The sequence below is a fragment of the Somniosus microcephalus genome, chromosome 12 (genome assembly GCF_052327205.1).
Source record: "Somniosus microcephalus isolate GS21.2 chromosome 12, FLI_Smic_1.0, whole genome shotgun sequence".
In the NCBI taxonomy this organism is placed as follows: domain Eukaryota; kingdom Metazoa; phylum Chordata; class Chondrichthyes; order Squaliformes; family Somniosidae; genus Somniosus; species Somniosus microcephalus.
In genome coordinates, this window is record NC_140998.1 from 226,992,801 (window position 1) to 227,010,445 (window position 17,645).

At 47.2% G+C, this 17,645-nt stretch overlaps 1 protein-coding gene across 1 annotated transcript in view; it reads left to right on the top strand.

Moving 5' to 3' along the window:
* LOC147110223 (uncharacterized) overlaps nt 1–17,645 on the top strand; it is a 149,242-nt gene that overhangs the window by 49,784 nt on the left and 81,813 nt on the right. The gene's annotated exons all lie outside the window — the stretch shown is intronic.

The window sequence follows — 17,645 nt, forward strand, 5'->3', positions numbered from 1 at the left end:
ATGAAGTAGTTGACTCAGAGACAAGTGTCCTCAATTTAAATAAAGGAAACTACGATGGTCTGAGGAGCGAGTTGGGTAGGATTGATTGGGGAATGTCACTCAAAGGGTTAACGGTGGATAGGCAATGGCAAACATTCAAAGATCGAATGGGTGAGCTACAGAATTAGTTCATCCCAGTTTGGCATAAAAATAAAACAAAAAAGGTGACTCAACCGTGGCTAACAAGGGAAATTAGGGATAGCATAAGATCCAAGGAGAGGACATATAAATTGGCTAGAAAAAGCAATAATCCTGAGGATTGGGAGCAGATTAGGAGTCAACAAAGGAGGACAAAGGGATTAATTAAGAAAGGGAAAATAGAATATGAGAGTAAGCTATCAGGGAACATAAAAACTGACTGTAAAAGCTTTTATAGATATGTGAAGAGAAAAAGATTGGTGAAGTCAAGCATAGGTCCCTTACAGTCAGAATCAGGGGAATTTATAATGGGAAACAAGGAAATGGCAGACCAACTAAATACATACTTTGGTTCTGACTTCACAAAGGAGGACACAAATAACCTCCCAGAGATGCCGGGGAACATAGGGTCTGATGAAAGGGAGGAACTGAAAGAAATCAGTATTTGTAGGGAAATGGTGTTAGGAAAATTGATGGGACTGAAGGCCGATAAATCCCTAGGGCCTGATGGTCTACATCCCAGGGTACTTAAGGAGGTGGCCCTAGAGATAGTAGATGCATTGCTGGTCATCTTCCAGAACTCGATAGACTCTGGAACGGTACCCATGGATTGGAGGGTAGCTAATGTTACCCCACTATTCAAAAAAGGTGGTAGAGAAAAAGCGGGAATTATAGACCGGTAAGCCTGACATCGGTAGTGGGGAAAATGCTAGAGTCTATTATAAAAGATGTAATAGCAGAGCACTTGGAAAGCAGTGACAGGATCGGACAAAGTCAACATGGATTTACAAAAGGTAAATCATGCTTGACTAATCTACTGGAATTTTTTGAGGATGTAACTGGTAAAATAGATAAGGGAGAACCAGTGGATGTGGTGTATTTGGACTTTCAAAAGGCTTTCGATAAGGTCCCACATAAGAGATTAGCGTGCAAAATTAAGGCACATGGGATTGGGGGCAAGGTATTGACTTGGATAGAGAACTGGTTGGCAGACAGAAAGCAAAGAGTTGGAATAAACGGGTCATTTTCCGAGTGGCAGGCAGTGACTAGTGGGGTACCGCAAGGATCGGTCCTAGGACCCCAGCTGTTCACAATATATATTAATGATCTGGACGAGGGAACTGGATGTAATATCTCCAAATTTGCAGATGACACAAAGCTTCGTGGGAGGGTAAGCTGTGAGGAGGATGTCGTGAAACTCCAGTATGATTTGGACAGGTTGGGTGATTGGGCAGAAACATGGCAAATGCACTATAATGTGGATAAATGTGAGGTTATCCACTTTGGTGGCAAAAACAGGAAGGCAGATTATTATCTGAATGGCAATAGATTGGGAGAAGGGGAAGTGCAAAGAGACCTGGGTGTTATTGTGCACCAGTCGCTGAAGGTAAGCATGCAGGTGCAGCAGGCAGTTAAGAAGGCAAATGGTATGTTGGCCTTCGTAGCAAGAGGGTTCGAGTACAGGAACAAGGATGTCTTGCTACAGTTGTACAGGGCCTTGGTGAGACCGCACCTTGAGTATTGTGTGCAGTTTTGGTCACCTTACCTGAGGAAGGACGTTCTTGCCATGGAGGGAGTGCAGCGAAGATTCACCAGGCTTGTTAGATCCGTGTATTTTTGATGTAGTGTGTCCTTCAATAACTAGACACTCAGACTGCAGGAACAATTCAACAGGTATTTACTGGATGAGGGTTACTCTAAAACTAACGTACAGATCCCTACTCGAGGTTTATATACAGGTGTGGTCACTGCTGGTACTACAGTATACAGGAGCTGTAAAAGTAGTTCTCCCCTTAAAGGTACATACACTACAATTCCTCCCCTTTTAGATTTAGAGTACCATAACATTCATTTTACAATTAACACTTTTAACATGCACATTACTGAAAATAGTCCATTTATAAATTCAGTCTTTGGGGCAGCTTCCTGACCCTTTTGGGATAGCGCCTTCCCTTAGTCTCTTGTTCTTGGTGTGGAGGCCCCCTGTCATCAGTTGGTTCATCAGCTTCCGATGCTGCTGTTTCTGGGGTAGATGCTACCTGTATGTCGGGTTCATCACCAGGTGCGCGAGTCATGGTGTTGACTCGTTCCTGTGACTCTAGGATCTGGTCGACATGGCGTCTCAACATCCACTGTGTACATTAGTGGCCCCTGTCGTGTGCATATCGTTCCTGGTTGCCATTTCTCTGTTCGGTAGTCGCGGGCCAAGACTGGTTGCCCTACATTGAAGCTCCTTGTTGGCTTCTCATTGATGTGCTGGAATTGCTTATTCTCAACATCTCTTCGTACATTTGGTCTGAGCAAATCCAGACGAGATCTCAACCTTCGGTTAAAGAACATCATGGCTGGGGTCTGGTTGGTGACTGCATGTGTCGCATTTCTGTAGGCTAACAGGAAATTGTCCACCTTATGCTGCAGTGGAATGTCGTCATCGTACATGGCCCTTACTGCTTTCTTAAAGGTTTGTACGAACCTCTCAGCCAATCCATTTGTGGCTGGATGATACGGGGCGGATGTGTAATGCCTTACCCCATTCCTTTTCATGAATCTTCGAAACTCTTCGGACACAAACTGTGGTCCGTTATCAGAGCAAATCTGCTCTGGCAAGCCGTTCCTGGCAAAAATGGTCCGTAGGACTGCAATAGTTTTCTCTGTGGTGGTGGACGACATTTTGATCACCTCAGGCCATTTCGAGTGTGTTAAGTCTGTGTGTTCTAGTTATTGTTAATAAGAATCACTGCACACAGACCACAAGAGTAAATTCAACAGGTCTTTACTAGTCAGAGGTCAGGCTGAACTGCACAATAAATCATTACACAGCACTTATATACCGGTGTGGTCACCACCGGTATTACAGTATACAGCAGCCAAGATAAAGTAGTGCATCTCTTAAAATAGTTCTCTTAAAGGTGGAACGGTTACATACACCACAATCCTCCCTTTTTAGCTTAACAGTATATATTCCCCATTAAACATAACATAATAACATATATACACAACTTCATGTAAAAACAGTTCACAGATTCAGTCTCTGAGGAGGCCTCCTGATCCGAGACGGATAACGCCTTTCAGGGGTCTCTGGTTCTCGTTGCTGGGGTGACTCATCTAGTTGATCCCCTATGGATAGGACGACATCATCAGGTATATTCACTTCTGAGGTAGATGCTTCAGGTTCACTAACTTCCTCCACGGTTGTCTCTGTCGTAACCATGGGCTCGACCCTTGTTCTCGATCCCACCAGTTGGTCAGCATGACGTCGCATTACATTTTCACCAACATCTACCGTGTACATCAGGGGTCCTTGTCTGGCCCGAATTGTTCCAGATTGCCATTTCTCGTTTTTATAGTCCCTGGCTAACACCGGTTGTCCTATTTCAAAACTCCGAGTGGGCTTGTTATTGATATGCTGGAACTGTTTGTTTTCGACTTCCCTCCGCACATTTGGTTTTAACAAGTCCAACCTGGACCGCAACCTCCTGTTATAGAACATCATGGCAGGACTTTGGTTTGTTGTTGCATGGGTGGCGTTTCGATATGCCAGTAGGAAATTGTCCACCTTGTGTTGCAGTGGAATCTGATCTTCGCTCATGGCCTTTATTGCCTTTTTGAACGTCTGTACAAACCTCTCGGCCAGCCCATTCGTAGCTGGATGATATGGGGCAGAGGTATAATGTTTCACCCCATTCTTCTTCAGGAATTTCTGGAATTCCTCTGACACGAACTGTGGTCCGTTGTCTGAACATATTTGCTCTGGCAATCCATTTCTTGCAAATACCGTTCTTAGCACCGCGATCGTCTTCTCCGAGGTAGTGGTAGTCATTTTAATCACTTCTGGCCATTTAGAATGTGCGTCCACCGCAATTAAAAACATGGAATCCATGAATGGACCAGCAAAGTCAATATGTACACATTGCCATGGGGTTGAAGGCCATTCCCATGGTTGCAGCGGTGCAATTGGAGTTGCATTTTGGACTTTTTGGCACCCTGAGCAGCTTTTCGTCAGATCCTCTATCTGTTGGTCGATACCCGGCCACCACACATAAGCCCTAGCAAGGCTTTTCATCTTGACTCCCCCCAGATGACCTTCATGTAATTCTTTTAGAACTCTCTCTCTTAACTTAGGAGGGATAATCACCCTTGTTCCATACATCAATGTTCCCTGACAGATGGACAGCTGTTCTTGTCTTGCTGAGAATGCCGGTAACAGTGGATCACCATGGGCTGGCCATCCCTTTACTGTCAATTCGTAGACCCGGGACAGTGTCGGGTCATTCCTAGTCTCCCTTTCAATATTTGCATTGGTGACAGGTAAACATTCGATGATGGTCGAGTGAAATAACTCCACCGGGTCAACCGTCGGTGCCTCCTCCTCAGTAGGTAGTGGCAGGCGCGACAGCCCATCAGCATTACCATGCTGCTTTGTACCTTTGAATTCTATCTGATATTGATGTGCCCCTAGGAAAAGGGACCATCTCTGGAGCCTCTGTGCTGTCATCACCGAAACACCCTTCTTAGGGTTAAAAATGGATACCAACGGCTGGTGGTCTGTCAGCAGTGTAAACTTCTGGCCCTGCAGGTAATGATTAAACTTCTTTACTCCCCACACAAGGCTGAGAGCCTCCCTATCTATCTGAGCATAGTTGCGCTCAGCGGAGGTCAATGATCTGGATGCAAATGCGACTGGCCTTTCCAAGCCATTTGGCAACTTGTGTGAGAGTACTGCTCCAATACCATAAGGAGAAGCATCACAAGCTAAACGAATAGGTAGCGTTGGGTTGAAGTGAGCCAACACTTCCTCTGAGGTGATCAATGCCTTGCTTTTGCGAAAGGCCTTCTTACAGTCCTCGCTCCACTTCCATGGTACTTCTTTCTGCAAAAGAGCGTTCAGCGGGTGCAGCACCGTGGATAGATTTGGCAGAAACTTATGGTAATAGTTAATCAACCCTAGGAACGACCTCAACTGGGATACATTTTCCGGAGCGGGAGCCTTCACAACAGCTTCGATCTTGTCAGGTGACTTGTGCAGCCCCTCCTGGTCAATGACATGACCACAGTACGAGATCCGTTTCTGAAAGAACTCACATTTCTGGCGATTAACTCGAAGTCCATATTCCTTCAATCTGGTGAGCACCAGTTTCAAATTTGCAAGGTGTTCCTCATCGTCATCTCCTGTAATCAGGATATCGTCCAAGTAACATTGAGTGCTTGGAATTCCCTGTAATACCTGCTCCATGGCCCTCTGCCAAATTGCTGGAGCCGAAGCCACTCCAAAAACCAGTCTATTATATCGATACAAGCCTCTGTGCGTGTTGATTGTGAGATACTGGCGCGACTCTTCCTCAACTTCCATCTGTAAGTACGCTTGCGCCAGGTCTATCTTGGTGAAGTGTTTCCCGCCAGACAATGAAGCAAAGATATCCTCAATCCGCGGAAGCGGATATTGCATCGTGTGAAGCACCGGATTAACCGTGATCTTGAAGTCTCCACAGATGCGGACCTTCCCCGGTTCCCCTGGCTTGTTACTCGATGAACGCTTCATGACGGGAACAATGGGCGTGGCCCACTCACTCCAGTCCACCTTAGACAGTACTCCTGAACGTTCTAGCCCTTCCAGCTCAGCTTCCACAGCAGGTCGCATCGCATAAGGTACCGGTCTGGCTTTGAAAAATTTTGGGTTTGCATGTTTTGCAATCTTGATTTTTGCTGTAATTCCTCTCAGTGTTCCCAGTCCCTGTTGGAACACCTCTTTAGCCTCATCCAATATTCTGGACAATCGTTCAGGTTTGACATCTTTTTTTCCGGAATCTACCATTATTGCTTTTAGGGAGTGCCAGTCCATATTTATTTTCCTGATCCACTCCCGTCCCAGAAGTGGTGGACCTCCCTCAGGTAGTACATATATGTCCATTCCTTGGTGTTCTTTGCCCTTGTGTACCACCTTGACTTTTATCTTTCCGATGGGGTATACTCTTTGCCCCGTGTATGTCTGCAATACTATCTCCGTATCCCGTAGGGGAATATGTGTGAATAACCTTTTGTAATCTTGCTTATTCATGACCGTCAATGCCGATCCGGTGTCCAATTCCATCTTCACTTGGACTCCTGCTATCTGAAGTGTGACCCAGATAGTTTGTAGGTCAGCTTCCTTACTCACATTGTGAATTCTCAGACTACCCAGTTCCTTGCTGTTGGAGTCTGAATCCGAATTCTGTTCATCCGAACTCTTCTCAGCCACCTTATGTACCTTTCTGCACTTTTCCTGCGGTGACTTTTTGTTGCTGGTCTTCTTTCCTGACCGGCATACTTTAGCTATGTGACCAAGCTTGCCACATTTTCTACATTCCTGATTTTTAAACCAGCATTGGTTCTGATCGTGTGTTGTCTTTCCACAATGGTAACATTTCGCTGTACCCAAAGCCATTTGATCTACGCTGAGTACCGCTGCCTTCAGCTGCATTTCCGCAGTGCCTCTCGCTGCGGCTTCGTGCGATGCTGCAATAGTGACAGCCTTATCAAGTGTAAGATCATTCTCTTCAAGCAGCCGCTTTTGTGTTCCTTCTTTCGACAATCCACACACGAATTTGTCTCTCAGTGCCTCTGTCAGTCTTTCCCCAAACTGACAGTATTTCGCTAGCTTACGCAGTTCAATTAAATACTCCGCGTTGCTTTCCTCTTTCAGTTGCGTTCTCGCATAAAATTTAAATCGTTCCGCTAACATCAGCGGTGTGGGGTTCAAATGATTTCTCAGGACAGCAACAATATTAGCGAAAGCCTGATCCGCCGGTTTAGCTGGTGATAGAAGATGCTTCAATAGCCCGTATGTCTTCGCACCCATTGAGTTTAGTAAGGTTAGTGCTTTATCTTCATCTGATATTTTATTTGCCTTACAATAAATCTCTATGCGTTCTACATACGTGGCCCAATCTTCAACATCGGGATCGAAATCGTTGATGTTACCATGCTTAGGCATCCTCGCAATCTTCTTGAGAAACAAAAAGAAATTTTTCTTTTATTTATTTATTTTTTCAAAATGGCGGTTCCCGCGCTTGTCTTCTTCCCCCGCCTACGAAAATGGCGGCTTCCCGCGTTTGCCTTTCTCCCCCGCTGGCTGTAATGGCGATTGCCGTATTGCTGCGTTCGCCCTCCCCAGCGGTTCTCAAATCGTGCCTCCCAGCCCCTCTTGCAGTCCGGTCCTTTCCCCCGGCTGCGGCTGAGTTCTCCGCGGTTTTTTAATTTTTTTTTTATTATTTTTATTTTCTCCCGCGCCTCGTGGCCTCGGTAGCTGCCCGGCCTTTTTCCCCGGTCGCGGTCGAGCTCTCTCTCGACGCTGTTGCGTCTCCCAGCCCGCTTGCAGCCCGGTCTTTTACACCGGCTGCGTTTGCATTCACCGCGGCTCCCGTGCCTTACGCTGCCCCAGTCTCAGCGCCTCTGGCCCCGACTTCTGTCCGGCTCTTTTCCCCGGCCGTGGTCGAGTTCTCCGCCCTTATATCCTCCGTTTTTCCCTCCCCTACTTCACAGCCAACATGGCCGACTTGCTGCTCGTCGCTGATCGGCTTACCCACCACCGTGATAGAAGGGATGATCACTGCCTGTTGCTGATGGAAGGCTTCGTGTCAGGATTCTTCCTTGCTCTTCAGACCCGAGTCTTTTCTCAGCAGGATGATGAGGGCGGATGCCTCTTCTCGACGCCCGTTAAACTGCCTTGGATATATCTCTGCCGCAGGGTAGGATCGTCATCGTCGCCACTGTTAAGTCTGTGTGTTCTAGTTATTGTTAATAAGAATCACTGCACACAGACCACAAGAGTAATTTCAACAGGTCTTTACTAGTCGGAGGTCAGGCTGAACTGCACAATAAATCATTACACAGCACTTATATACCGGTGTGGTCACCACCGGTATTACAGTATACAGCAGCCAAGATAAAGTAGTGCATCTCTTAAAATAGTTCTCTTAAAGGTGGAACGGTTACATACACCACAGAGTGCGCATCCACGGCTATTAGAAACATTGAGTCCATGAATGGACCAGCAAAATCAATATGCACCCGTTGCCATGGAGATGAGGGCCACTCCCATGGGTGTAGAGGGGCATGTGGTGGTGCATTTTGGACCTTCTGGCATCCTGAGCAGCTCTTTGTCAAGTCCTCGATTTGCTGATCGATCCCCGGCTACCACACATAAGCCCTAGCAAGGCTTTTCATTTTCACCCCTCCCAGATGGCCTTCGTGAAGCTCATTGAGCACTCTCTCCCTTAACTTGGGTGGAATTACCACTCGGGATCCACACATCAAGGTCCCCTGGCATACTGACAGCTGTTCTCTTCTGGATGAGAATGCAGGCAACAGTGAGTCGCCATGTGTTGGCCATCCCTTCACCGTCAAGTCATATACCCGAGACAGTGTCGGGTCATTTTGGGTCTCCTTCTCTATATCAGCGTTAGTTACTGGCAAGTATTCAATTATAGTCGAATGAAATATTTCGACAGGATCCACTGCTGGTGCTTCCTCCACAGTAGGCAGTGGCAGGCGTGATAGCCCATCAGCGTTTCCATGCTGTTTTGTGCCCTTATACTCGATTTCATATTGGTTCGCCCCTAGAAAAAGCGACCATCTTTGTAGCCGTTGCGCAGTCATCACCGGCACACCCTTCTTTGGATTAAAGATGGAGACAAGTAGTTGGTGGTCCGTCAGCAAGGTGAACTTCTGCCCGTGCAGATAGTGGTTGAACTTTTTCACTCCCCACACTAGGCTGAGGGCCTCCCTGTTAATCTGGGCGTAGTTACGCTCGGCTGAGGTTAGTGACCGAGACACAAAGGCTACCGGCCTCTCCGAGCCGTCCGGGAACTTGTGCGACAGCACCGCTCCAATGCCATAGGGTGATGCATCACACGCCAACCGAATTGGTAGTGCTGGGTTGAAATGGGCCAACACCTCTTTTGATGTGATCAATTCTTTGCACTTCTGGAAAGCTCGTTTACATTCGTTATTCCACTTCCATGGTACCCCCGTTTGCAGCAGGGTGTTCAGTGGGTGTGGTACTGTAGACAAATTCGGCAAGAACTTATGGTAGTAGTTCACCAGCCCGAGGAACGACCTCAGTTGTGACACATTTTCCGGTGCTGGAGCCTTGACTACTGCCTCAATCTTTTCAGGGGACTTATGTAACCCCTCTTCATCAATAACGTGGCCACAATACGAGATCTGCTTCTGGAAAAACTCGCATTTGTGGCGATTTGCTCAGAGCCCATATTCCTTCAATCTAGTGAGCACCTGCTCCAGGTTGGCAAGGTGAGTACTGTCATTTTCACCCGTGACCAGGATGTGGTCCAAATAACACTGGGTCCCTGGAATCCCTTGCAGGACTTGATCCATTGCCCTTTGCCAAATAGCAGGAGCTGATGCTACCCCGAACACCAGCCGGTTGTATTGGTAGAGACCTTTATGAGTGTTGATCGTGAGGTACTGTTTCGAGGCTTCTTCTACCTCCATTTGCAGGTACGCCTGGGCCAGATCAATCTTAGTGAAGCGTTTCCCTCCAGATAGCGAGGCAAAAATATCTTCAATCCGTGGAAGCGGATATTGTACAGTGTGAAGGACTGGGTTCACTGCCACCTTAAAGTCCCCACAGATGCGAACCTTCTTTGGTTCCCCAGGCGTATTACTCAACAACCTCTTCATTACAGGAACGATGGGTGTAGCCCACTCGCTCCAGTCCACTTTGGACAGTACTCCTGAACGTTCCAAACCTTCCAGCTCTGCTTCGACGGCTGGGCGGATCGCATAAGGCACCGGTCTGGCCTTAAAAAACTTTGGGCTTGCATTTTCCTCTATTTTGATCGTCGCTGTTATTCCTTGTAGTGTTCCGAGTCCCTCCTGGAACACTTCTTGTGCGTCAGTTAGCATTTTTTGACAGTCGTCCAGGTGTGACGTCGTCATCCTTTTTGGCATCTACAGTCACTGCTTGTATGGAATGCCAATCTAGCTGTATCTTCCGGATCCATTCACGTCCTAGTAGTGGTGGTCCCCCATCTGGCAATACATATAGGTCCATTTTTGGTGTTTCCTTACCGTTATATACAACGTTCACCCTTATTTTTCCTTTGGGGTAGACTTTTTGCCCCGTGTACGTCTTCAAGACAATCTCTTGTGTCTCTCAAGGGTATATGTGAGAATAGCCGCTTGTAGTCACACAGAATCACAGAAACCCCACAGTGCAGATAGAGGCCATTTCGGCCCATCGAGCCTGCACCGACACATACCCCACCCGATCCCCGTAACCCCTACACCAACACATATCCCACCCTATCCCCATAACCCCAAGTATTTAATCCCCCTAACACTAAGGGTCAATTTATCATAGCCAATCAACCTAACTCGCACATCTTTGGACTGTGGGAGGAAACCGGAGCACCCGGAGGAAACCCACGCAAACACTGGGAGAATGTGCAAACTCCACACAGACAGTCGCCCGAGGCCGGATTCGAACCCGGGTCCCTGGCGCTGTGAGGCAACAGTGCTAACCACTATGCCACCGTGCTCCCTTCGGTTTATGACTGTTCGGGCTGATCCTGTGTCCAATTCCATTTTCACTTGGACTCCAGCTATCTTGAGCGTGACCTAGATAGTTTGATGATCCTCCGTTTGGATTACCTTATGTAGTTTCAGACAACCCAGCTCCTTGCTTCCGGAGTCTGTATCACTTTTCTGTTCATCTGAACTACTCTCCGTCACCTTATGTACCTTCTTGTACTTCTCCTGTGGAGATTTCTTGCTGCTGGTTTTCTTTCCTGACCTGCAGACTCTTGCTATGTGTCCTACTTTTCCACACTGTCTGCACACTTTGTCTTTGAACCAGCAATCATTCTGGTCGTGTGTTCTGCCGCAGCGATAGCACTTCTCTGTTCCATATGACATTTCATTTGTGCCATATTCTTGTGGTCTCTGTTGTATCTCTGCAGCGCTCCGTGCTGCTGCTTCATATGATACCGCAATGCTGAAAGCCTTTTCCAGTGTAAGGTCCTTTTCAGATAAAAGCCGTTTCTGGGTTCCTTCACTTTGAAGCCCACACACAAACTTGTCGCTTAAGGTATCTGCCAGTCCTGCTCCAAACTGGCAGTGTTTCGATAGCTTACGCAGTTCTGTTAAATACTCAGCATTATTTTCATCTTTATGCTGGTTCCTTTTGTGAGACTTAAATCTTTCTGCTATCAGCAGCAGTGTGGGGTTTAAGTGGTTCTGTAGGGTTGACACTATGTTTCCAAAATCCTTGTCCACTGGCTTCTCTGGGGTTACTAGGTTTCGCAGTAAGCCATACGTTTTTGCACCCATGGAATTTAACAATACCTGCGCTTTCCTCTCATCTGGCACTTCATTCGCCTTGCAGTACACTTCTATGCGTTCGACATATGTCTTCCAATCTTCGACTTCATTGTCGAACGCTGTGATACTGCCACTCTTCGGCATCCCTGGGCGTGGTTAGACTGGCTCAAAATGGCATTTTCCCACGCTTTCCTTCTTCTCTGCTGCGGCTCAAAATGGCGTTTTCCCACGCTCTCCCTTCTTCTCCGCTGCGGCTCAAAATGGCGGTTTCCCGCGCTCTCCCTTCTTCTCCGCTGCGGCTGCTCGGCCCTTGAACACTGACTGCGCTCTACGCGTTTCCCTTTCTTCCCCGCTGACGCTGCTCGTCCGTTGAACACCGGCTGCGCTCTGTGCATTTTCTTTCGCGCCTCTCTTCTCCCGTCGACGCCATTCGGTTCTGAACACTGGCTGCGCCCGTGCGCTCTACCCTCTCTCTTCTCTCGTCGACGCCGCTCGGCCTTTTCTGTGCCGTCGGTCGGCTCTAGCCGCCGCTGTCCGGGAAGGGTCTGCGCCGTACCTGTTGCCAGCCCGTTTCGCTGGACCACCATGACTGGAGAACCAAGCCCAGCTCTCAACAGGCTCCCCTGCAATGCTCAATCTCTGCTGGATGACTGGGCGGTTGCTCGTGGTCGACGCCCGTGCTTCTGGCCTCAACTTTCTTCCACTGTTCTCCAGGAGCGAATCCCTGGGAGGTAATGCAGAGTTGCAGGTAGGTTCGAATCTTCCTCGTCGCCACTGTTAGATCCGTGTATTTTTGATGTAGTGTGTCCTTCAATAACTAGACACTCAGACTGCAGGAACAATTCAACAGGTATTTACTGGATGAGGGTTACTCTAAAACTAACGTACAGATCCCTACTCAAGGTTTATATACAGGTGTGGTCACTGCCGGTACTACAGTATACAGGAGCTGTAAAAGTAGTTCTCCCCTTAAAGGTACATACACTACAAGGCTGATACCTAGGATGGCAGGAATGACGTATGAGGAGAGATTGTGTCGATTGGGCTTATACTCACTGGAGTTTAGAAGATTGAGAGGGAATCTCATCGAAACCTATAAAATTCTGTCAGGTCTGGACAGACTAGATGCAGGAAGGATGTTTCTGATGGCCGGGGAGTCCAGAACCAGGGGTCATAGTCTAAGGATAAGGGGTAAGCCGTTTAGGACTGAAATGAGGAGGAATTCCTTCACCCAGAGAGTGGTGAACCTGTGGAATTCTCTGCCACAGAGGGCAGTGGAGGCCAGTTCATTAAATATATTCAAGAAAGAATTGGATATATTTCTTGAGGCTAAAGGGATCAAGGGATATGGGGAGAAGGCAGGGACAGGGTACTGAATTTGGATGATCAGCCATGATCTCATTGAATGGCGGAGCAGGCTCGAAGGGCCGAATGGCCTACTCCTGCTCTTATCTTCTGTGTTTCTATGTTTCTATGTAACGAGGAGTGTAGAAGAGCATACCAGGAGCAGCACCAGGCATACCCAAAAATGATATGCCAACCTGCTGAAGCTACAACACAGGAGTACATGCATGCTATAGACAGAGCTAAGTCATCCCACAACCAATGGATCAGATCAAAGCTCTGCAGTCCTGCCACATCCAGTCATGAATGGTGGTGGACAATTAAACAACTAAAGAAAGGAAGAGGCTCCATTCTCAGTGATGGCGGAGCCCAGCATGTGAAAGCAAAAGACAAGGCTGAAGCGTTTGGAACCATCTTCAGCCAGAAGTGCCAAGTGGATGATCCATCTCGGCCTCCTTCTCAGGTCCCCACCATCACAGAAGCCAGTCTTCTAGCCAATTCGATTCGTAATATCAAGAAACGACTGAGCGCACTGGATACAGCAAAGGCCATGGGCCCCGACAGCTATCTTGCTGAAGACTTGCGCTCCAGAACTAGCTATGCCTCTAGCCAAGCTGTTCCAGTACAGCTACAACACTGGCATCTACCCAACAAAGTGGAAAATTGCCCAAGTATGTCTTGTCTACAAAAAGCAGGACAAATCCAATCCGGCCAGTTACCACCCCATCAGTCTACTCTCAATCATCAGCAAAGTGATGGAAGGTGTCATCGACAGTGCTATCAAGTGGCACTTACTCACCAATAACCTGTTCAGCGATGCTCAGTTTGGGTTTCGCCAGAATCACTCGGCTCCGGATGTCATTACAGTCTTGGTCCAAACATGGACAAAAAAGTTGAATTCCAGAGGTGAGGTGAGAGTGACTCCCCTTAATGCCATTGAATGTCAAGGGGCAGTTTTTAGACTCTCGCTTGTTGGAGATAGTCATTGCCTGGCACTTCTGTAGCGTGAATGTTACCTGCCACTTATCAGCCCAAGCCTGAACGTTGTCCAGGCCTTGTTGCATGCAGGCATGGACTGCTTCATTATCTAAGGAGTTGTGAATGGCACTGAACACTGTGCAGTCATCAGCAAACATCCCCATTTCTGACCTTATGTTGGAGGCAAGGTCATTGATGAAGCAGCTGAAGATGGTTGGGTCTAGGACACTGCCCTGAGGAACTCCTGCAGCGATGTCCTGGGGCTGTGATGATTGACCTTCAATCACCACAAGCATCTTCCTTTGTGCTCGGTAGCATTCACTCCCTCCACCACCGTGTCTGCAGTGTGTAAAATCAACAAGATGCCCTACAGCAACTCGCGAAGGCTTCTTTGGCAGCACCTCCCAAACCTGCAATCCCTACCACCTAGAAGGACATGGGCAGCAGGCGCATGGGAACACCACCACCTCCAAGTTCCCCTCCAAGTCACACACCATCCTGACTTGGAAATTTATCGCTGTTGCTTCATCGTCGCTGGGTCAAAATCCTGGTACTCCCTTTGAAGAAGGCGGCTCACCACCGCCTTTTCAAGGGCAATTAGGGATGGGCAATAAATGCTGGTCTTGTCAGCGACGCCCACATCCCGTGAAGGAATAAAGCAATGAAAGTACTATGTGACTCCGCTTTGCCCCAAGTGCTTCCACACCACAGCTTCCATGTGACCTTCATTCCCATCCTCTCCACCCCACAAATGCTCCAACGCACCAAGACTCCCCTCATGTACAGCCAATCTCAGGCCCACTACTTTTCCCAACCCCAGTTCATTCAATGGCTCTCAGCACAAACCAGGGCCCCTACTCCCTCACAGTTCCCAGCCTTCTGCATCATTTAACCACTCCCACTGAACACATGACTCTTGAGCTATGATACACTGATGCAATTGGTCTTTCCTATATATCAAATTCTTTCTATATTGATTGAACATTGAAAACTTTCACCAATGTCAATTGAAGAAGTTGGGTGCAAGAGCTCAGGGGCACGCTTGGACTTAATATAAAAAGGTTGTGCAATGGCCCCTCGCAGGTTGGCCCCATATTTGAATGGCAAGCAATCCCTCTGGGATCCATTGGGCATTTGAAAATGACATTGTGGGATCCACATACAGCCCTGTGCTTCCTGCAGTTGTCCATACTGCTGGCTGTAAACATGGTGTAACCAGTAGGGTTTCCAGGATTTCCTGGGATTCTGGCAGACTCATCCTTAAAACTGACATCAGTATGGAGAGGGTGAGGAGGGCGGGGAGACATGGAAAAAGCTTCCACGCTCTTTCCATCATAACTTGCCATGGGAACCAGTAAGGGGCAGAAATCTAGTAGAGATGAGTTCTACCCCAATTTCTGGCTCCTCTGCTCCCAAAGTACTTGATTTAAGTTTTATTTAATAAACTACATAAATGCTACTACAAATTTTATGAACTTTTTCTTACATTATTAACCTAATGTGATGAGACATATATTGACCCATTCAGTATTTGTAAAATAAAAGGATTCTGCAGTTTTGTACAATTTACTTCTGTCTTCCTCAATGCACAATTTTGTCCATTAATCTTTCCCCCCATTTTTGTAACATTTATTACTTAAAGGGGCTACGTAAACCATATCATAAAAATATTTTGGATTACATCCATATTTTAATCTTAATGTCGATGTACATTATTCAGAAAGTAAGAATTACTGTATTTGGTAACACTATTAGCTATAAGAAACAGATATATAAGTACAAAATAACTAATCCTGTTGGTGACTTGCTACATGAGAGTGCAAATGGGGCTACAACATTGTGCTGTTGATTCTCCAAGTTGTGGTGCCAATCAGTGAAGCTTTGTGCTGGGATAAATGCTTTGGGCTAAAAATTCAATTAGGCCCAAAAATGGGTACGAGGATCACGATGCGCGATCTACCCGCGTCTGTTGAATATAGTGCAGGCAGCACGTGAAATTTGTGCTGCCTTCTAATTAGCATTATTGATGTGTGCAGGCAGTGCTGAGAGCGCTCAGCAGGTGACCCAAGTTCGTGGGAGGCTAGCTCTATTTAAAGCTAGACTCCAGTTGTAAACACAGTCTGCACTTCTAAAAGGGGAGGTGCATTCTGAATTCAGCACCACATTGTACTTGTTATCAAGGCAACTGTCAGGCAGTTATGGCTCAACAGGGCAGAGAAAGTGCACCTAGGTTGGCAGACGCAGCACTGGAGGCATTAGTGCAAGGGATTCAATGGAGGAGACTGGTCCTCTACCTGCAGGGTCCAGGAGACCCTCCATACTCACAGTAAGAAGGCAATGGGAGCAGATAGCTATAGTGGTCACTGCCAGCAGTCTTTCCATGTGGAACTGGATCCAGTGCCGAAAGAAGTTTAATGACCTCACATGAGTGGTCAAGGTGAGTGAATACATCTTCAAATGCCATATCATACCAGCAAAAATGGTAGGTCATGTGTCAAATCAGCGTCACATGCCTACTCCGTATACTGCCGGCGTACATACATACCGCCCACACTGTCGCCCTCACCTAGAAGGCAAACAGCGCGGGCTGTGCTGTATTTGGGCGGAAGCGAGGCGGACGCTTTTTTTTAAACCGCCGTTACTACCGGCACTAAGGTGCCAATTTTAGTGGCCTATAATTCTACAATAAAAGCAGAAAATGCTTCAAATACAAAGAAGCACTGTCAAATATGCTTGAAGAAAAGCTAGCACTTTGCATCTGTTTCACCTTTGTTAAAAAACTCTTGTTTACAGCCTATTATAAGGTTACAACAGTGACTACACTTTAAAAGTACTTTAATTGTCTGTGAACCTCTTTCAGACATTTTGAGGATATGAAAGGTGCTTTATAAATGCAGGTTCTTTCTTACTAAATCCATTATGTGGCTCTTCATAATAACAGTTAGCATATTGATACTCTGACCGTTATACATTATTTTTCCCACCCCTCCTTGTTTGGGCAGATCTATAAAAGGGCTCTTCCAGCTGTCACTGAGTAAATTCTCTGAGCCATACACGGTGGCATAGTGGTTAGCACTGTTGCCTCACAGCGCCAGGGACCCGGGTTCGAATCCGGCCTCGGGTGACTGTCTGTGTGGAGTTTGCACATTCTCCCCGTGTTTGCGTGGGTTTTCTCCGGGTGCTCCGGTTTCCTCCCACAGTCCAAAGATGTGCGGGGTAGGTTGATTGGCTATGATAAATTGACCCTTAGTGTTAGGGGGATTAAATACGTGGGGTTACGGGGATAGGGTGGGATATGTGTTGGTGTAGGGGTTACGGGGATCGGGTGGGATATGTGTCGGTGCAGGCTCGATGGGCCGAAATGGCCTCTATCTGCACTGTGTGATTCTGTGATTCTGTGAGGAAGGTGCCTGATTCAACCTCTGGTCTGTGTTAATTCAATGGCAGCAGCAGTAGTAGCATTATAATTCTCTGGGTTAGGGAGAGGAAAATGCCCAACGTGTTCCCACTCCTGATTGCTGTGCAACTGGAAGTGTTTTACATGTGTGGACACTGGGTGCAAACAAGATTGAGCTGTGCTGTGTTGTCCTCCACAATTGGACAACTTACAAGCACTCACTGTCAAGGCTCACCAGTGCTTGAGCTTAAGCAATGTACTTGAGGGTGACCAGTGACCATGGAATAGCACCCCAGTGAAAGTCAATATTATGTCAAGAAAAGGAACGAAGGACTGGTTCCTCCTGCCTTCCTGTATCAGTTCCAACATATTAACATCAGAAAAGAGCAAGAGACCATGAGGTGTATCATGCCTGTCCCAACCAGTTAGC